This window comes from Euprymna scolopes, chromosome 22, assembly GCF_053919585.1.
Source record: "Euprymna scolopes isolate OS-2025 chromosome 22, ASM5391958v1, whole genome shotgun sequence".
NCBI lineage: Eukaryota > Metazoa > Mollusca > Cephalopoda > Sepiida > Sepiolidae > Euprymna > Euprymna scolopes.
This window is the reverse complement of record NC_136503.1, coordinates 92,774,539-92,797,681: the sequence shown is the minus strand read 5'-3', so window position 1 is coordinate 92,797,681 and position 23,143 is coordinate 92,774,539. Positions and strand designations below refer to the sequence as shown.

At 33.0% G+C, this 23,143-nt stretch overlaps 1 pseudogene; it reads right to left on the bottom strand.

Moving 5' to 3' along the window:
• Positions 1 to 22,087: 22,087 nt before the first annotated feature.
• LOC145244140 (U2 spliceosomal RNA) lies at positions 22,088 to 22,221 on the bottom strand (annotated as a pseudogene).
• Positions 22,222 to 23,143: the final 922 nt, after the last annotated feature.

Below are 23,143 nucleotides of genomic sequence, written 5' to 3'. Positions count from 1 at the left end.
GATTACCAGGAGTCACCCTGGATTCAATGAGATACATGCAAATGTATGCAAGCAGAATACATGGTCAGCTGGGATGTAATGAGATAGATGCAAATATATACTAGCAGAATACTTAGCGTTGCCTTGGATTGAATTAGATTGATTGAGATATATACTAGTAAAACACCAGCGTTGCCCGGGATTGAATGAATTAGGTGAGAATATATATTAGCAAAATAGCTGGCATCGCTTGGGATTTGATGAGATAAATGTGTTGCATATTACCTGTCCTTGCATATACAAGCTGTAAATTACCTACCCTAGGTAAGATACAATTATTTCATATGTGTAATACCCGTCTTATGTAGGTAAAATATTCTTTTGCTCGAAATAGTAAATGATACATAAACATACAGAATTCCTCTCTCATAAGAATAATAAATATATTACAAAACCAAATTCAATTTTTTCATTGTGGGTACCATCCCGAGCAACGCCGGGTAGCCACACTAGTCTTCTTCATCATCATCTATATATATAAATCCCAAATGTCTGTGAGTTTGTATGTTTGTATGTAACGCTAAAACTTTTGAAAGACACAACCAGACTTGATAAATTTGGTATCATATCGAAGCCCCGTGTCCCGGATGACAAATATCGAAATTTCACGTCAAACGGACGAAGAGAAAGGGGTAAACGTATCAGTTATCTCCAAGGGGGTCCCAAAAAAAACTGTCATTGTAATGCTTTTTATTACGTAATTCTTGAATGATCCAATGTAATTAATACGTAAAAAAAAAAAAGCTTAGTCATGTCACGTGACGTGACGTCAACGTCCACTAATGGCGAACAATTGTTAATAAAAAAATCTTTCTCCGATACTTTTGCATTTTTCTCTTCGGCTCAGTTATATCTTTTTTTTTACTTTATGCCAATGTGTCCATCGTTATTACCTGGTTAAAAATATTATTTATACAAGAGTTTTAACGAAAAATGTCAGGAAAAAATGTACGGGAATAAAAAAATTCACCTTCCAAAATATTAGACGATTATAAAAATATCGTAATATTTATGTAATGTAAAATAATTAGCCATTTTGTATATTACCACGTGACCTCATACCTCTTAAGCTGGAAGGGGGGGGGAGTAAAACCAACACCGTCTCTCTCTCTCACACTTACTCTCTCTCTCTCTCACTTTCTCTATCACCCTCTTTCTATTTTTCTATTCGTTTAAAAACGCTTAGTCATGTCACGTGACGTGACGTCACGGTTTGGTTACTATGGAAACACTTACTTTTTGTGCTGCTTCGAAAAGGAACAAAATTCAACATACACCGCTTCCTCTTCCCTCCCTCCCTCTCTCTCTCTCTCTCTCTCTCTCTCACACACACACACTTTCTTCGGTGTGTTTTTGTTGTTACGTACGTATTTTTTTATATTTTTATCTCAGTAATTTTTATTATATTTAATAGCATTTTCTTTTTTTTTTTTTCATGGGAAATTATTTTTCTATTCGTTTTAAGAAAATGCTATTAAAAAATAAAAATGCGATAAATTCTGGCAACAGTTATTTATTTATGCTATTCGCAGCCGGCCGGAAGAAACGCGCATAGACATTTTGTAAACATTGTTTTTAAAAAATAAAAAATAATACTTCTATTATGTTTTAAACGACTGTAATAGTTTATTTTGGAAGTATAAAAAAAAGTCCATTAATTTGAACTTAAAGCCTGTTTGAATAAAACTTATATAAAAAAAAACCGTCACTTCCGGCAAATGGCTATGTAAACAACTGGTGGCATTTTTCGAATACATCGGTAAACACTGTATGTTTTTCGAGCTGAATAAATATGTTACATTGAATAAAAACACAAAAAATATATCCAGTTGGATAGAAAAGTAACTTATCTTGCCTTTCCTAACATTTATTTGTTATATATTTGTCTTTTGACCGTCCACTAATGGCGAGTTTTTTTTTATATTTAAATAAAACTAATTTTAAAATTTCGATGTTAGAAAAACAGTCCATCACATGTCAATATAAAAATTCTCTTTTTGTTTGATAAAAAGAATAAACAGTTAATAGATACAACAAAAAAGTCCATTAAGTTCAACAAACTAAACTCTTTTATTTATAATAAAACTCTTCGACAGTTTAAATGCTTTCAAAATCCTATGTAAGTATATCGTTTTTACTGTACACAGATTCGAAAAAGTTATCATCAAACAAATATATGACAGAGTTGAATAAATATGTTACATTGATTAAAAACACTTCTTATTAGCATTTTCTTTTTATATGACAACGTTAATGTTCATGAATCTCTCTTTTAATCATTTTTATCGACTATCAGCCAAATAACCGGGGTCTAAAATTTGGGAAATTATTTTTCTATTCATTTAAAGAATATGCTATTAAAAAAGAAAAAGTCGATAAAAGTTAGACATAAACAGTAAAAAAATAGAAGATATTATTCTTAAATAACAATAATTATTAAAAATAAATATTAACATTTACAATAATAAAATGAGTTAGTATTAAAAATAATTATTAAAATAAAAATGAGTTTATTATTAAAAATACATATTAATATTCAAATAAAATTGTTTTTATTATTAAAAATAAATATTAATATTTAAAGTAGAATAAAATGTGTTTATTATTATAAATAAATATTAATATTTAAAATAATATGTGTTTATTATTAAAAATAAATATTAATATTTAAAATAATATAATGTGTTTATTATTACAAATAAATATTAATATTAAAATAAAATGTGTTTATTATTAAAAATAAATATTAAGGAAGGTCAACAGGTGGAGGAAAAATAGTCAATGCAGGTCATACCACCTGACCAGCTAAAATCGCCTTTTTATATAAGGCAGACAGTCAGACTATTTGCCTTGAGGGCGGGCTAAGCCCTCCTACCCCCCCCCCCCAAAGCTGAGAGCTGGGGAAACTTCTCTCAGAAGGGGTATGGGAGGACAGGGAGACCTTCCCTCTTTCAACTAAGAGATAGATATCCTTTTGTATGGTTGATTGACCCCCCCCCCCTGTCGGTTCTGCTTACTCCATTCCGAAAGAGATCAACCTTACACAAAAAAAAAAAAATTATGGGGACAGGGAAGCCTTCCCGGGCCCCCTTTCTGGGAGGAGAAGTTCCCCGGCTCCTACCTTTTTGGGAGTGCTCAGCCCGTCCTCCAGTCAACCACAATATTTGAAGAATAAAGATATTTTTGTTTTTGTGTTTTAGGTGGTGAAGGTGATCTGGGGAGTGTTTTTTTTTTTCACAAAAAAGGTACTTTTTACGAATGGGTATCCAAGAAAATTACAGTATTTTGTCAGAAATTAAGATTTTCATTGACCACTCTCAATACTATCAGAAATGAACAAAGTTAATTAAACAGTCTACACAATATAAACTAACTGTTTTGTTGGCTTTTTATTCTAACTCCAAACTAACCCATAACTACATTTTTCTTTTATTTTGCAAATTTGATTTCCTTTAGTTTATATTGTGTAGCTGAATCAGAAATTGATTTATCTTTTGTCATTTGTAGTTAACATGCTATCAGCGCAATTACTACAGTGTAATCACACATGATCTACCAAAATAAAAACACTTCAGATAAAGTCTTAAATAGAATTCAGTTCCTTACATGACATCTGATGAAGTCAGTACAAACGTTACAAACTAATACTTGAAAAACAATTTGACATTTACTGTACTACAATATCACATTTGTATAGAAGTAGAAATCTGGATACCTATTCTGATACCTAATAAAAGAAAGGACACTCTTTGGGGCGGATTTTGATGATAACAAGTCACTAATTAGAAATTATAATAAACATTGAAATAATTGAAGAATTTTACCAAAATAAAATTACTTGGTAATCACCCAATTTCTGCCACAAAATTTTAATTGGCAAAACTCATAAGCATAAAATATATATTTTCTAATTTCATCTTTTTTTTTTTACATAATCTGGTTTGATGTTTTCCTAAATATTCAAATCACTATATTTTGCTGCTTAATATTAAATACAGCAAATGAGTTATTTTTATGCATCAAACAATTACATTTTCTCATTCATCCAAACTAATCACTGAACATCAATTTCATATTTTCTTCACTAAAATATTACTATGCTTGATGTCATCAAGTAGAGCGGATCATTTTTTTTTACATTTGTTTACACATTTTTTACAAATGTTTTTGAGAGTCCATACAAAGTTATAAGTGTTCAACATTTTTTTTCATTTGCATATATTTTGTCTAAGATTCTTAGCCTATGTCATTGCATACCAATTTGTTTCTTGAAAGTTAAGTTCACTGTAAAAACATCTGATACACCAAAATCCCTGATACCTGTTTCTTATAAGCGCCAAATAACTATCACTATTTCGATTTGTGTTTCATGAGAACAATTCAATATTGATACATTATAAGAAACATTTCCAGTGCTTTTCTCTTTTTATCAATAGTTGGTTGATAATTAGAGGACACAACTAACCCTATACTATGCTTTACTTTGTTTTGTATATATATTTTGTATTGTGTGAAATTAACAAAGATTCATATGCAGGAATCTGTTGATACATTCCAAGAATCCCAATGCGACCAACAAACTTGAAAGACTACAATTTCTTTTTACTATGACCAATAAGAAAGCTCAAGGACTAAGTTGTTGGACTCATCCTGATCACCATTTTAAATTATTGTTAACAGTAAGTTTAACATTTTAAGTACAGAATAATATTCCTTTTGATATTTATAAATTACTATTTTCTGTGACAGATGTTACTTTTTCAATATTGATTGTACCCTCTTTTGTGTTTTTAAATTTTGCATACAATAATATTAAGCACACCATACCAAGACCACTATTTGAGCATCTAATAAACTGCCTACCAAGAACAATGTTTTCAAGTGACAATGGAGAGTATTCATGTTATGTTTCACATTTTTATGTTTTGAAATATTTTGCTGCTTAATATCAAATTCAGCAGATGTTTACTTTGTTTTGTGTATATACTTTATATTAGGTAGAATAAACAAAACTTAATTTCGCTACCATCATTATTTGTAGTGACATGCACTGTTAACATAAATAAAATCAATGATACCTGTTTCGTATAAGCACCAAATAACTATGATAATGTGTTATTGTTGATACATTATAATAAACATTTCCATTGACTGGTCGTTTGCTTAGCTTAGGTTTACATCATTTTTTCACAATGTTTCTCTACTTGCTTTCAGCATGAGAGCAGATCATATTCTGCACATGTTTCATGCATATCACAAAAACTTATAATATTTGATCAACATTTGACTAACAATTTTACAAAAAAGACCTACCACCTTAAGGGGGGTAAAGGTAAGGCTCCCCACATAACCATAAAAGAAAGCCGCCCCCCCCCATACAGTGGGAAAGAGCTCCCTTCCCATTCTGGGGCAGAGAAGGGGCAAGGAAAACTCTTAAACATAAATGGTCAACGGAGGGTATACACCCTGGGAAACTAAAAGTCTATATGGAATCTGCATAAATTAAAATATCCTGTTTAAGCGTATTGTATGACAGGGAGGGAAGGTCAACAGGTGGAAGAAAAATGGTCTACGCAGAGCATACCGCCTGACAAGCTAAAATCGCCTTTTTATATACGGCAGACAATCAGACTCTGATTGCCTGGACGGCGGGCTGAGCAATGAATGTGGAAGCCGGGGAACTTTTCTCAGAAGGAGGATGGGAGGCCCAGGGAGCCTTCGGTCTCCTCCTAAGAGAGGGATATCCTCTTACTCCCTTTGGAAAGAGATCAACCTTACACAAAACAAAAAATATGGGAAGAGAAGCCTTCCCGGGCCCCCCTCCCCCTTCTGGGAGGAGAAGTTCCCTGGCTCCAACCCTTTTTTTTGGGGGGGGGGGCGCCTAAGCCTGTCCTCCAGGCAACCAAATGAAAAAGAAATTTACCCATCCCACCTTTGTAGGAAGTGTGCTCAGCCCACCTTCTGAGCCACTGTGAAAGTTTCCGTCCACCAAAAGGGAAGGGAACGAGGAAGGAAAAGTCTCTGAGAATCTTCATGCAATTTCTTTGACAAAGAAACTGTTTTCACTTGATTCCACACAAAATTTTTATTGCTTTTTCATCTATTGTCTTATATTAGGATTTCTTTATGCATGTTATTTTATTTAAGAGTACTAAATAGCTTTTCAGTTTCTTGAGACTCTTTCAACTGTCTGGATTCTGCAGCAACGTTGTGGAGTGATATGTAAAACATAAATTGGTACTTTATAACAATAGGTATGTAGAATTCTAACTCGCCAGTGTTGATCGTTTCAATTATTTACAAATTCACCAGGTCCTGGATATGACCATAAACTGTATCCAAACATGGGGCTTTGTGAAGTGTGAAGCCACCATTTAATTGCTATTGCTACCAGGTCCACTCTGATCTGGAGTAGTAGTACCTGTTAGGGTCCCAATTATGAGTTAAATAGAAACCAACATTAAATAAACAAATATATTCTAGGAAAAAAAAATGTCACTAGATTGGGCATGAAATAACCTGATATAGTGTTGATATGTCATAAAACAAAATGAACCAACAAATTCACCAATCGACACAATATCAACAAATGTATCTTTCTTTTCCTTATTCTGTGCTTATTTCTTGGTACTAAGCTTATCATTAACTAACCCTGACATTTCTTTTACTTTGTTTTGTGTATATATTTTATTTTGTGTAGAATAACCAAAAAGACATTTAGCTACCACATTTGCAGCGAAATGTTAGCATACATAAAATCACTGGTGACAACCCATGATGTTTTTTCTTATGAACACGAAATAACCAACACGCTTTCCATTGGTTTTTCATGATAACAATTTAATATTGATAAATTATAATAAACATGTCCATTACTTTTCTTTTTTTATCAATAAATATACTTGGTTGATAATTAGAGAACACAATGTTTATTGTAATAAAACTTGTGATCTATAACATCCAATTCTAAAAATTAAACTTTCCTTTCTCAATTGAAACAAACAACATACCCCACACTATGTTCCTAAAAATGAGGATTTTACTATTGCGTTTACATAATTTTTTAGCTATGTTTCTCTTACTTTCAGCATGAGATCATTTTCTACACGTGTTTCATGCATACCACACAAACATTTTACCTCTGACATTTTTAATTTTTTTCCAATTTCCTTTCACCATGAACATTATCATTAGTACAGTTTTCATTTAAAATGAAGCTGTACATGGTTACTATTACTTGGAAAGCAGATCTAAAAAAAAAAAAAAAATATCTGTTTTCACTTTGAAAATTTACGATTTATAGATCTCGGATTTGGCCCTTCTTCACCTTTTATCTTACATTTGTAAATATTGTATATATAAACTTTTTTCTTATTTCTCCAATGTTATTTCATTCATGCAATTTCATAATCCACCAACATTGTATAAGATTCAATTCCATTTGACACTTGAAAACAACTTTTTATATAGTAAACAGCATTTATTTCTTTTCAGACATATTCTTATTTTATTTTATTTCCAGTACTATGTTTTATTTCATTTTGTGGACACTCATTTAACTCTCTGGGATGCTGCAGGGAACATGTAGAGTGATATATCAAACAAGAAGTGGTACTTTATGACAATAGGTATCTAGGATTTACACATACCAGTGTTGATAGTTTGAAATATTTACAGACTAACATTTTACACAATATAAACACATGTACCTTTTTTTTTTCTTTTCCTTTGCTTATTTCTCGAACCTAAACTTATCATTAACTAACCCGTAACTTTGTTTACTTTGTTTTGCGTATATATTTTATATTGGGTAGAATTAACAAAACTTAATTTCGCTACCATCATTATTTTTAGTGACATGCACTGTTAACATCAATAAAATCACTGGTGACAATACTTGATACCTGTTTCGTATAAGCACCAAATAACTATCACTATTTCGATTTGCTTTTTCATGATAATATGTTCATCTTGATACATTATAATAAACATTTCCATTCACTGGTCGTTTGCTTAGCTTAGCTTTACATCATTTTTTCACAATGTTTCTCTACTTGCTTTCAGCATGAGAGCAGATCATATTCTAAACGTTTCATGCATATCACACAAACTTATAATATTTGATCAACATTTGACTAACAATTTTTTGCCAATTTCCTTCTACATTCTCATTACCATTACTACAGTTTACATTTTGTCGTTAAAATGAAGCTGTACATGTTTCCTATTACTTGGAAACCAGATTTGTAAAAATCCCATTTTTTTTTCACTCTGAGAATTTTCATTATATTTCTTTGACAAACGATTTATTTTCAATGAACTTCAGCACATGATTGTTACTGCTTTTTCCCCTTTTGTCTTATATTTGTTTTTCTTCATGCCAAATATTTTATATATCAATTTTTTGCTAATTTCTTAAATTTTATTTCTTTAATTCTTAGTCCACCAATATAGTATAAGTTTCAATTGCATTGAACGCAATGTTTTAGATAGTAAACATCAGCATATTTCACTTTTCAAGCACTTTTTCATTTTATTTCAAATACTATGTTTTATTTCATTTTGTTGACACTCATTTACCCCTCTGGGGTGCTACAAGGAACATGTAGATTGATATACCAAACATGAATTGGTGCTTTATAACAATAGGTATCTATAATTTTGCTTAATTCTCTAACCTAAACTTATCATTAACTAACCGTAAATTATGTTTTAGTTTTGTGTATATATTTTATATTGTGAAGAATAAACAAAAATTCATTTCACCACCACATTTGCACTGTTAGCATACACAAATATCACTGGTTACAATCATTGGTAGCTGTTTTTTAAAAACACCAAATAACATTCACGCTTTCCATTGGTTTTTCATGATAACAATTTAATATTGATAAATTATAATAAACATGTCCATTACATTCTCTTTTTATCAATAAATATACTTGGTTGATAATTAAAGAACACAATGTTTATTGTAATAAAACTTGTGATCTATAACATCAAATTGTATAAATTAAAGTTTCCTTTCTCAATTGAAACAAACAACATATCCCACACTAAAAATGAGGATTTTACTATTGCCTTTTAGATCATTTTTTAACAATGTTTCTCTTCTTACTTTCAGCATCAGAAAATATAATTTTCTACACGTGTTTCATGCATACCACACAAACGTATATGTGACCAACATTTTACCTCTGATACATTTTTTTCCAATTTCCTTTCACCATTGTCATTATCATTAGTACAGTTTTCGTTTTGTCTTTAAAATGAAGTTGTACATGGATTTTTTTATTCCACCAATATTGTATAAGGCTCAATTCCATTGAACACAGTGTTTTATATAGTAAACATCAGCATTTGTTTCTATTTTATTTCAAATACTGTTTCATTTCACTTTCTCGATAATCATTTACATCTTTGGGGTGCAACCGGGAACATGTAGAGTGATATATCAAACATGAATTGGAACTTTATAACAATAGGTATCTAGAATTTCCACATACCAGTGTGGATAGTTTTAAATATTTACAAACTTACAATTTACACACTATAAACAAATGTATCTTTTTTTCTTTTCTTTGCTTATTTCTCGAACCTAAACTTATCATTAACTAAACCTAAACTTTGTTTACTGCATTTTGTGTATATATTTTATAATGGGTGAAATAAACAAAACTTAATTTGGCTAATATCATTTGTAGTGGCATGCACTATTGACATATATAAAATCACAGGTGACAATCCTTGATTCCAGTTTCGTATAAGCACAAAATATCTATCATTATTTCGATTTGTTGTTCATGATAAAAATTTAATATTGATACATTGTAATAAACATTTCAATTGCTTTTATCTTTTTATCAATACATATACTTGGTTGATAATTAGAGGACACAACTAACCCTATACTTTGCTTTACTTTGTTTTGTATATATATTTTGTATTGTGTGGAATTAACAAAGATTCATATGCAGGAATCTGTTGATACATTCCAAGAATCCCAATGTGACCAACAAACTTGAAAGACTACAATTTCTTTTTACTATGACCAATAAGAAAGCTCAAGGACTAAGTTGTTGGACTCATCCTGATCACCATTTTAAATTATTGTTAACAGTAAGTTTAACATTTTAAGTACAGAATAATATTTCTTTTGATATTTATAAATTACTATTTTCTGTGACAGATGTTACTTTTTCAATATTGATTGTACCCTCTTTTGTGTTTTTACATTTTGCATACAATAATATTAAGCACACCATACCAAGACCACTATTTCACCATCTAATAAACTGCCTACCAAGACCAATGTTTTCAAGTGACAATGGAGAGTATTCATGTTATGTTTCACACTTTTATGTTTTGAAATATTTTGCTGCTTAATATCAAATTCAGCAGATGAGTTCTTTCTTATGCATCAAACAATTACATTTTCTGATATTCATTCAAACTAATTATTGAAAATCAATTTCATATTTTCTTTACTAAAATATTACTATGCTTGATTTCATCAAGTGGTGCGAATCTGTTTTTTACACTAACAATGTGCACATTTTTTGAAGAATAAAGTTGTTTTTTTTTAAGGTGGTGAAGGTGATCCGGGGAGTGTTTTTTTTTTTTTTTTTTTCCAAAAAAGGTACTTTTTACGAATGGGTATCCAAGAAACATTCAGTATTTTGTCAGAAATTAAGATTTTCATTGATGACTCTCAATACTATCAGAAATGACCAATCTACACAATACAAACTAACTGTTTTGTTGGCTTTTTATTCTAACTCCAAACTAACCCATAACTACATATTGCTTTTATTTTGCAAATTTGATTTCCTTTAGTTTATATTGTGTAGCTGAATCAGAAATTAATTTAACTTTTGTCATTTGTAATTAACATGCTTTCAGCGCAATTACTACAGTGTAATCACACATGATATACCAAAATAAAAACACTTCAGATAAAGTCTTCTTACATAGAATTCAGTTTCTTACATGACATCTGATGAAGTCAGTACAAACGTTACAAACTAATACTTGAAAAACAATTTGACATTTACTGTACTACAATATCATATTTGTATAGAAGTAGAAATCTGGATACCTATTCTGATACCTAATAAAAGAAAGGACACTCTTTGGGGCGGATTTTGATGATAACAAGTCACTAATAAGAAATTATAATAAACATTGAAATAATTTAAGAATTTTACCAAAATAAAATTGCATGGTAATCACCCAATTTCTGCCACAAAATTTTAATTGGCAAAACTCATAAACAGAAAATATATATTTTCTAATTTCATCTTTTTTTTTTACATAATCTGATTTGATGTTTTCCTAAATATTCAAATCACTATTTTTTTGCTGCTTAATATCAAATACAGCAAATGAGTTATTTTTTATGCATCAAACAATTACATTTTCTCATTCATCCAAACTAATCACTGAACATCAATTTCATATTTTCTTCACTAAAATATTACTGTGCTTGATGTCATCAAGTAGAGCGGATCATTTTTTTTTCATTTGTTCACACATTTTTCCAATTTATATATATTTTGTCTAAGATTCCTAGCCTATGTCATTGCATACCAATCTGTTTATTAAAAGTTAAGGTTCACTGTAAACACATACGTTACACCAAAATAAAAACGCTTCAGATAATGTCTTGATATTCAATTAAGTTTCTCACATGACATCTTATGAAGTTAGTAGAAATGTTACAGACTTTTGAATCTCAAACACTTTCAATACTGTGCACTGATATTTTCTTTTTTGGAATATAAGCACATTCATGATTTTTTTTACAAACGCCAACAAATGTCACATTTTGTAGCAATGTACTGAAACAATTATAAAAATAGGTATCTAGGAAAAGGCCACTACATATGTTATAAATTCCAAATTTCCACAACCTGGCAAATACTGGTACACGCTAGCAAATTTAGATTTGTAATTACAGAATATGATTCTAATTTTTTCCTTTGCTCTTTATTCTAACACTACACTAAGTTTACTGTTTTATTTCGCTACAGTTGATATTGTGTAGAACAATAAGAAAATCATAGTGAACAATGCATTCAACAAAATTTCACACACATTTCTAGATACCTATATCTAATAAGTTCAAAATAAAGGACACACTTAGGGAGGTATTTTGGTGGTCAAGTCACTAAATAGAGATTAGCTGGTTTCCCGGCATAGCCCAAGATGTAATAAAGATTGACTGAAATACATGTTCTAGCTGGTTTCTAGGCGTTGCCAGGGATGTAATATAGACACATTATGTTGTATATTACCTGTTCTCTTCTCCCTAAGGTAAAACAATTTCATGTACATGCTGTAAATTACCTACACTAGGGATAAAACATGAACAATACCAGTCCTAGGGTAGATAAAACAAATAATACATAGAGATGAAAGATTCCTCTCCCCTAAGAATAAAACATATATTCAATATCTGCTTTTGTTTTTTCATTGTTTATACGGTCCCGAGCAACGCCGGGTAGCCCTGCTAGTCTATATATATAAAAGGCAAAAATCGGTGTGTATGTATGTATGTATGTATGTATGTATGTATGTTTGTTTGTAACGCTAAAACTTTTGAAAGACGGAACCAGAGTTGACAAATTTGGTATCATATTGCACCTTGATCACCCGGATGACAAATATCGAAATTTCACGTCAAACGGACCAGTAGAAAGGGGTCAACTGATCGTTTTTCTCCTAGGGGGGCCCCCCAAAAAACCTGTCATTTTAACGTTATTCAATACGTGTCACGTGACGTGACGTCAGCTCAAACTTTTGACAGACACAACCAAAGTTGACAAATTATGTATCATATTGCACCTTGATCACCCGCATGACAAATATCAAAATTTCACGTCAAACGGACAATTACAAGGGGGTGAACTTATCATTTTTCTCCCAGGGGGGGCCCCAAAAATCCTGTCATTATAACGTTATTCATTAAGTGTCACGTGACGTGACGTCAGCTCAGTAAAATGTCGGCTGCAGCTGAGGTACGTTAAAACTGCCTTCGGAGGAGAAATTGATACTATAACACAGTTAAATATTAGTTTTCGACTCGAACCGTTATTACCAACGTAATTATCGCACTCCAAAAATAAAAAAAAAACCAAAATTACACGAAAATTGACGTAGGGAAAATGTTTTTATTTTTGCTCGAAGTTTTTTGCCGGCGAAGATGACTTTGCTCTTTGTAATTTACATGTAAACAAAGATTAGCCATTTTGTTTATACATTCTAACTCTGTTAACTTGAAGGGGGAGGGGGGGTATCAGTATCAGGCCGCTTATGTAAACGAAAATTAGGTCGCTTGCACATTTTCCACTTTCTCTCTCTCTCTCTCGCCGTCTTTCTCTCTCTCTCTCTATCTTTCGCCGTCTTTCTCTCTCTCTCTCTCTCTCTCTCGCCGTCTTTCTCTCTCTCTCTCGCCGTCTTTCTATCTCTATCTCACTCTCTTCTATCTCTACACCTTTCCTAACTCTCTATCACCATATTTCTCTCTCTCTCTCACTCTCTTCTCTCTCTCTCTCTCTAGACCTCTTTCTCTTCTCTTTCTCACTCTCACCCTCTTTATCTACTCTCTCTCTCACCCTCTTTCCCTTCTCTTATCTTCTCTCTCTCTCTCGCCCTGTTTCTCTTCTCTCTAAAGACGGCGAGAGAGAGAGAGAGAGAGAGAGAAGGGAAAGAGGGTGAGAGAGAGAGTAGATAAAGAGGGTGAGAGAGAGAAAGAGAAGAGAAAAAGGTCTAGAGAGAGAGAGAGAGAAGAGAGTGAGAGAGAGAGAGGATCAACTCGACTCACCATATTTCTCTCTCTCTCTCTCTCACTCTCTTCTCTCTCTCTCTCTAGACCTTTTTCTCTTCTCTTTCTCTCTCTCACCCTCTTTATCTACTCTCTCTCTCACCCTCTTTCCCTTCTCTCTCTCTCTCTCTCTCTCTCGCCGTCTTTCTCTCTCTCTCTCGCCGTCTTTCTCTCTCTCTCTCACTCTCTTCTATCTCTACACCTTTCCTAACTCTCTCTATCACCATATTTCTCTCTCTCTGGAAGGGGGGGTGGCTATCAGTATGAGGCCGCTTAAATACACGAAAATTACTTTTATACGAGTTTGTTTTCTTATGAATGGAACCGCTTTTGTAGGGGGGAGGGGGGAGGAGGCAATGTGCACAGTCTCCCAAGCATTACCTACTATAAAAAAAGATGCACATTTACCCTCTTCTCTCACCCTCTTTCTCTCTCTCTCTCTCTACCTCTTTCTCTTATCTCTCTCTCTCACTACCCCTCTCTCTCTCTCTGTCTTACCCTCTTCTCTCTCTCTCTACCTCTTTCTCTTATCTCTCTCTCTCACTACCTCTCTCTCTCTCACCCTCTTCTCTCTCTAACCCTCTTTCTCTCTTACCCTCTTCTCTCTCTACCTCTTTCACTTCTCTCACCCTCTTTCTCTCTCACCCTCTTTCTCTGCTCTCTCTCACCCTCTTCTCTGCTCTCTCTCACCCTCTTCTCTCTCTACCTCTTTCTCTTCTCTCTCTCACCCTCTTCTCTCTCTCTTACCCTCTTTCTCTTCTCTTCTCTTTTCTCTCTCTCTCGCCGTCTTTCTTTTCTCTCTCTCTCACCCTCTTTCTCTTCTCTCTCTCTCTTTCACCCTCATTCTCAACTCACTCTTACCCTCTTCTCTCTCCCTGTCTACCTCTTTCTCTTCTCTCTCTCTCACCCCCTTTCTCTTCTCTCTCTCACACCGTCTTTCTCTTCTCTCTCTCTCTCCCCTCATTCTCTTCTGTCTCTCTCTCGCCCTCTTTATCTTCTCTCTCTCTCACCCCGTTTCTCTTCTCTCTATATTAGCACTTATCAAGGCCAATAGGCAACTCGAGGATGACAGTTCAAAAGGTCACAGTAGTCAAATTTGGGAAAGAGGATGGAACAACTTTAACGGGAGCATGAGTTATTCAGCGACACCAACCTATTTTGTAATATATATATATATATATATATATATATATTGTACAAACTATATATTACCACTTATCAAGGCCTATAGGCCACTCGAGGATGAGAGTTTAAAAGTGCACAGTAGTCAAATTCGGCAAAGATGATGGAACCGCTTTAAGAGGAGGATGAATTATTCAGTGACTCCAACCTATTTTGTTACATATATGTATGTATATATTTTGTAAAAAATATATATTACTACTTATCAAGGCCCATAGGACACTCGAGGATTAGAGTTGAAAAGTGCACAGCAGTCAAACTGGGAAAGATGATGGAACCGCTTTAAGAGGAGGATGAATTATTCAGTGACTCCAACCTATTTTGTTACATATATGTATGTATATATTTTGTAAAAAATATATATTACTACTTATCAAGGCCCATAGGACACTCGAGGATTAGAGTTGAAAAGTGCACAGCAGTCAAACTGGGAAAGATGATGGAACCGCTTTAAGAGGAGGATGAATTATTCAGTGACTCCAACCTATTTTGTTACATATATGTATGTATATATTTTGTAAAAAATATATATTACTACTTATCAAGGCCCATAGGACACTCGAGGATTAGAGTTGAAAAGTGCACAGTAGTCAAATCTGGGAAAGAGGATGGAACCGCTATAACGGGAGGATGAGATATTCAGCGACTCCAACCTATTTTGGTATATATATATTTATATCTATATTTATTTTTAAATATATATTACCACTTATCAAGGCCCATAGGCCACACGAGGATGAGAGTTTAAAAGTGCACAGTAGTCAAATTCGGCAAAGATGATGGAACCGCTTTAAGAGGAGGATGAATTATTCAGTGACTCCAACCTATTTTGTTATATATATGTATGTATATATTTTGTAAAAAATATATATTACTACTTATCAAGGCCCATAGGACACTCGAGGATTAGAGTTGAAAAGTGCACAGTAGTCAAATTCGGGAAAGAGGATGGAACCGCTTTCACGGGAGGATGAGTTATTCAGCGACTCCAACCTATTTTTTTATATATATATTTATATCTATATTTATTAAAAAATATATATTACCACTTATCAAGGACAATAGGCCACTCGAGGATGAGAGTTGAATAGTGCACTGTATAAAAAATACGGTAAAGAGGATGGAACCGCTTTAACGAGAGGATGAGTTATTCAGCGACTCCAACCTATTTTGTTATATATATATATATATATATACTTTTATTAAAAAATATATATTACCACTTATCAAGGACAATAGGCCACTCGAGGATGAGAGTTGAAAAGTGCATAGTAGTAAAATTCGGGAAAGAGGATGGAACCGCTTTAACGGGAGGATGAGTTATTCAGCGACTCCAACCTATTTTTTATATATATATATATATATATCTATATTTATAACAAAAATATATTACCACTTATCAAGGCCCATAGGCTACTCGAGGATAAGAGTTGAAAAGTGCACAGTAATCAAATTCGGGAAAGAGGATGGAACAGTTTTAACGGGAGGATGAGTTATTCAGCGACTCCAACCTATTTTGTTATATATATATTTATATCTATATTTACTAAAAAATATATATTACCACTTATCAAGGCCCATAGGCTACTCGAGGATGAGAGTTGAAAAGTGGACAGTAGTCAAATTCGGGAAAGAGGATGGAACCTCTTTAACGGGAGGATGAGTTATTCAGCCACTCCAACCTATTTTGTTATATATATATATATATATATATATATATATATATATATATATTTTTTTTTGTACAAACTATATATTACCACTTATCAAGGCCCAGAGGCCACACGAGGATGAGAGTTTAAAAGTGCACAGTAGTCAAATTTGGGAAAGAGGATTTAATCGCTTTAATAGGAGGATGAATTATTCAGCGACTCACACCTGTTTTGGTATATATATATATATATTTATAAAAAAATATGTATTACCACTTATCAAGGCCCATAGGCCACTCGAGGATGAGAGTTAAAAAGTCCACAGTAGTCAAATTTGGGAAAGAGGATGGAACCGCTTTAACAGGAGGATGAGTTATTCAGCAACTCCAACCTATTTTGTTATATATATATATATATATATATAGATATATTTTTCATAAAATATGTATTACCACTTATCAAGGCCCATAGTCCACTCGAGGACGAGAGTTGAAAAGTGCACAGTAGTCAAATTGGGGAAAGAGGATGGAACCGCTTTAACGGGAGGATGAGTTATTCAGCGACTCCAACCTATTTTGTTATTTTGTAAAAAATATATATGACCACTTATCAAGGCCCAGAGGCCACTCGAGGATAAGAGTTGAAAAGTGCACAGTAGTCAAATTCGGGAAATTTGTTATATATCTATTTTTTTGTTACTTAGGCATTTCCACTTATCAAGGCCCAGATACATCTCGAGTATAAGAGTTAAATGTGCACAGTAGTCAATTGGACAATAAGGCCCAGAGGCCACCCGAGGATAAGGGTTGAAAATGGCAGTAGTTAATTGGACAACATAGTAATACTTAGTAATGGAAAGTCGGGAAATTTGTTATATATATATTTATATTTTGTTTATATAGGCATTACCACTTATCAAGGCCCAGAGGCCACTAGAGGATAAGTGTTGAAAAGTGCAGTAGTCAATTGGACAAAATATAGTAATTGTTAGTAATGGAAATTCAGTAAATTTGTTATATATATATTAATATTTTGTTAAATACGCATTACCACTTATCAAAGCCCACAGGCCACTCGAGGATAAGGATTGAAAAGTGCACCGTAGTAGTCGGTTGTAATGGAAATGCGGGATATTTGTAATATACCTATTTTTTGTTACTTAGGCACAACCACTTATTAAGGCCCAGAGGCCACTCGATGGTATTACCACTTATCAAGGCCCAGAGGCCACTCGAGGATAAGCGTTTAAAAGTGCAGTAGTCAATTGGACAATATAGTAATCGTTAGTAATGGAAATTCAGTAAATTTGTTATATATATGTATATTTTGTTACATACGCATTACCATTTATCAAGGCCCAGAGGCCACTCGAGGATAAGGATTGAAAAGTGCACAGTAGTCAATTGGACAATATAGTAATCGTTAGTAATGGAAATTCAGTAAATTTGTTATATACCTATTTTTTGTTACTTAGTCATTTCCACTTATCAAGGCCCAGAGGCCACTCGAGCATAAGAGTTAAAAAGTCCACAGTAGTCAATTGGACAATAAGGCCCAGAGGCCACCCGAGGATAAGGGTTAAAAAGTGCAGTAGTCAATTGGTCAATATAGTAATCGTTAGTAATTACTACTTCTCAAGGCCCAGAGGCCACTCGAGGATAAGGGTTGAAAAGCGCAGTAGTCAATTGGACAATACAGTAATCGTTAGTAATGGAAATTCAGTAAATTTGTTATATATATATATATTTATATTTTGCTAAATACGCATTACTACTTATCAAGGCCCAGACGCCACTCGAGGATAAGGGTTGAAAATATTCAACAAATTTTTTATCTACAGATTAGAAAATTTGTATATAGGGTATCCAGACATATGGAATATATCTAGCATAATCTATCTATTATATCTATAAAAGTCAGAATGTTTGTGTGTGTGGGTGTGTGTGAGGTAGAGAGAGAGAGAGAGAGAACAATTCTTAACCTATATATTCAACAAATTTTTTATCTACAGATTTTAAATTTGTTATAAAGGGTATTCATACATATGGAAATATATCTAGCATAATCTATCTATTATATCTACAAAAGTGAAAATGTGTGTGTCTGTGAGAGAGAGAGCAATTCTCAACCTATATACTCAACAAATTTTTTATCTACAGATTAGATAATTTGTATATAGGGTATTCAGACATATGGAAATATATCTAGCATAATCTATCTATTATATCTATAAAAGTGAGAATGTTTGCGTGTGTGTGTGTGTGAGGTAGCAAGAGAGAGAGAGACAGAGCGAGAGAACAATTCTCAACCTATATATTCAACAAATTTTTTATCTACAGATTTGAAAATTGATATATAAGGTATTCAGACATATGGAAATATATCTAGCATAATCTATCTATTATGTCTATAAAAGTGAGAATATGTCTGTGTGTGAGAGAGAGAGAGAGAGAGAGAGAGAGTAAGAACAATTCTCACCCTTTATATTCAACAAATTTTTATCTACAGATTAGAAAATTTTTATATAGTGTATTCAGACATATGGAAATATATCTAGCATAATCTATCTATTATATCTATAAAAGTGAGCATGTGTGAGAGGAGAGAGAGAGAGAGAGAACAATTCTCAACCTATATACTCAACAAATTTTTTATCTACAGATTTGAAAATTTGTATATAGATTATTCAGACATATGGAAATATATCTAGCATAATTTATCTATTATATCTATAAAAGTGAGAATGTGTGGGTGTGTGAGAGAGAGAATGAGAGAGAACAATTCTCAGCTTATATATGCAACAAATTGTTTATCTACAGATCCGAAATATCACATTTGTATAGAAGTAGAAATCTGGATACCTATTCTGATACCTAATAAAAGAAAGGACACTCTTTGGGGCGGATTTTGATGATAACAAGTCACTACTAAGAAATTATAATAAACATTGAAATAATTTAAGAATTTTATCAAAATAAAATTGCATGGTAATCACCCAATTTCTGCCACAAAATTTTGATTGGCAAAACTCATAAACAGAAAATATATATTTTCTAATTTCATCTTTTTTTTTTACATAATCTGATTTGATGTTTTCCTTAATATTCAAATCACTATATTTTGCTGCTTAATATCAAATACAGCAAATGAGTTATTTTTTATGCATCAAACAATTACATTTTCTCATTCATCCAAACTAATCACTGAACATCAATTTCATATTTTCTTCACTAAAATATTACTGTGCTTGATGTCATCAAGTGGAGCGGATCATTTTTTTTTTCATTTGTTCACACATTTTTCCAATTTATATATATTTTGTCTAAGATTCTTAGCCTATGTCATTGCATACCAAGCTGTTTATTAAAAGTTACGGTTCACTGTAAACACATACGTTATACCAAAATAAAAACGCTTCAGATAATGTCTTGATATTCAATTCAGTTTCTCACATGACATCTTATGAAGTTAGTAGAAATGTTACAGACTTTTGAATCTCGAACACTTTCAATACTGTGCACTGATATTTTCTTTTTTGGAATATAAGCACATTCATGATTTTTTTTTACAAACGTCAACAAATTTCACAATGTGTAGCAATGTACTGAAACAATTATAAAAATATTTGTTTTTATTTTGGATGATGCAGGGCATCCGAAGAGAGATTTTTCTAACAATATGAAAGTATAATTTTTAGCAATAGGTATCTAGGAAAAGGCCACTACATACGTTATAAATTCCAAATTTCCACAACCTGGCAAATACTGGTACACGCTAGCAAATTTAGATTTGCAATTACAGAATATGATTCTAATTTTTTCCTTTGCTCTTTATTCTAACACTACACTAAGTTTACTGTTTTATTTCGCTGCAGTTGATATTGTGTAGAACAATAAGAAAATCATAGTGAACAATGCATTCAACAAAATTTCACACACATTTCTAGATACCTATATCTAATAAGTTCAAAAGAAAGGACACACTTAGGGAGGTATTTTGGTGGTCAAGTCACTAAATAGAGATTAGCTGGTTTCCCGGCATAGCCCAGGATGTAATAAACATTGACTGAAATACATGTTCTAGCTGGTTTCTAGGCGTTGCCAGGGATGTAATATAGACACATTATGTTGTATATTACCTGTTCTCTTCTCCCTAAGGTAAAACAATTTCATATACATGCTGTAAATTACCTATGCTAGGGATAAAACATGAACAATACCAGTCCGGGGGTAGATAAAACAAATAATACATAGAGATGAAAGATTCCTCTCCCCTAAGAATAAAACATATGTTCAATATCTGCTTTTGTTTTTTCATTGTTTATACGGTCCCGAGCAACGCCGGGTAGCCCTGCTAGTCTATATATATAAAAGGCAAAAATCGGTGTGTATGTATGTATGTATGTATGTATGTTTGTTTGTAACGCTAAAACTTTTGAAAGACGGAACCAGAGTTGACAAATTTGGTATCATATTGCACCTTGATCACCCGGATGACAAATATCGAAATTTCACGTCAAACGGACCAGTAGAAAGGGGTCAACTGATCGTTTTTCTCCTAGGGGGGCCCCCAAAAAAACCTGTCATTTTAACGTTATTCAATACGTGTCACGTGACGTGACGTCAGCTCAAACTTTTGACAGACACAACCAAAGTTGACAAATTATGTATCATATTGAACCTTGATCACCCGCATGACAAATATCGAAATTTCACACCAAACGGACCATTAAAAGGGGGTGAACTGATCATTTCTCTCCTAGGGGGGCCCCCCAAAAAACCTGTCATTTTAATGTTAATATTACATAATCCAAAAACGCTTAGTCATGTCACGTGACGTGACGTCAACATCCAGTAATGGCGAACAAATGTAAACAAACACTTTGTTTTACCGATACTTTTGTAATTTCTCTTCTGCTTTGTTCTAGAGATTATTAAACTCCATGACAATGTCTCCAACGTATTTAACTGGTTAAAAATAGTATTTATACAAGAGTTTTAACGAAAAATATCAGGAAAAAATGTACAGGAATAAAAAAAAATTCAGCTTTCAAAATATTCGTCGATAAAAAAACCGATCTTTATATTTACGCTAGCCATTTTGTATATTACCACGTGACCTGCTATCTCTTAAACTGGAGGGGGGGGATCCACTTGAATCCAACAAAACCAGTAATTTTTTTTTTCTATTATATATACATCATTTTCTATAAAATTAAGTGTAGACTTTATAATTAAAACAAAAAATGTTATTCATACTAAAAAAAAAAAACGCTTAGTCATGTCACGTGACGTGACGTCAACATCCACTAATGGCGAACAATTGTACCTATTTACTATGCCTCCCCACGGGACAGAGTTAGACACCAGGGTCGTTTTTTAACGTGGAGAAAAGGTACAAAAATAAAAATTGTCTCAGTCGTGGAGGATTTCTCCTCCACCGAAAGAGAACAAGAAATAGAAGTGCAGCATCTGAAGAACAGATACTACACTTTGATCTTGACCAAAAGGCCAAGAATGCGAACAATTGTAAATAACAACTTTTTTCACAAAACCAACACCGTCTTTCTTTTTTTTTCTCTCTCTTTCTCTCTCTCACCCACTTACTCTTCCCTCTCTCTCACCCTCTTTCTCTTGACGTCACACCACTGTTAAACTGTGGGGGGGGGGAACACATTCCCAGGCATTATCTCCTATAGATGCACATTTTATTAGAAATTCAGCTTTCAAAATATTAGACGATAATAAAAATATAAAACCAACACCCTCTTTCTCTTTTCTCTCTCTCTCACCAACTTACTCTTCTCTCTCTCTCACCCTCTTTCTCTTGACCTCCTACTACTGTTAAACTGTGTGTGTGGGGGGGAAGAGGCAGCTTGAAAACCAACAAAAACAGTGCACAGTTTCCCAAGCATTTGGGGTGGGAAGGGGGGGAAGAAGCCGAGCGCACAGTTTCGTGTGAGAGAAAGAGAACAATTCTCAACCTATATACTCAACAAATTTTTTATCTACAGATTTGAAAGTTTGTATATAGGGTATTCAGACATATGGAAATATATCTAGCATAATCTATCTATTATATCTATAAAAGTGAAAATGTGTGTGTGTGTGAGGTAGCCAGAGAGAGAGAGAGAGAGAGAGAGAGAGAGAGAGAGAGACAACAATTCTCAACCTATATATTCAATACATTTTTTATCTACAGATTTGAAAATTTGTATATAGGGTATTCAGACATATGGAAATATATCTAGCATAATCTATCTATTATATCTATAAAAGTGAAAATGTGTGTGTGTGTGTGTGTGTGTGTGCGTAAGAGAGAGAGAGAGAGAACAATTCTCAACCTATATACTCAACGTATTTTTATCTACGGATTTTAAACTTTGTATATAGGGTATTCAGACATATAGAAATATATCTAGCATAATCTATACATTATATCTATA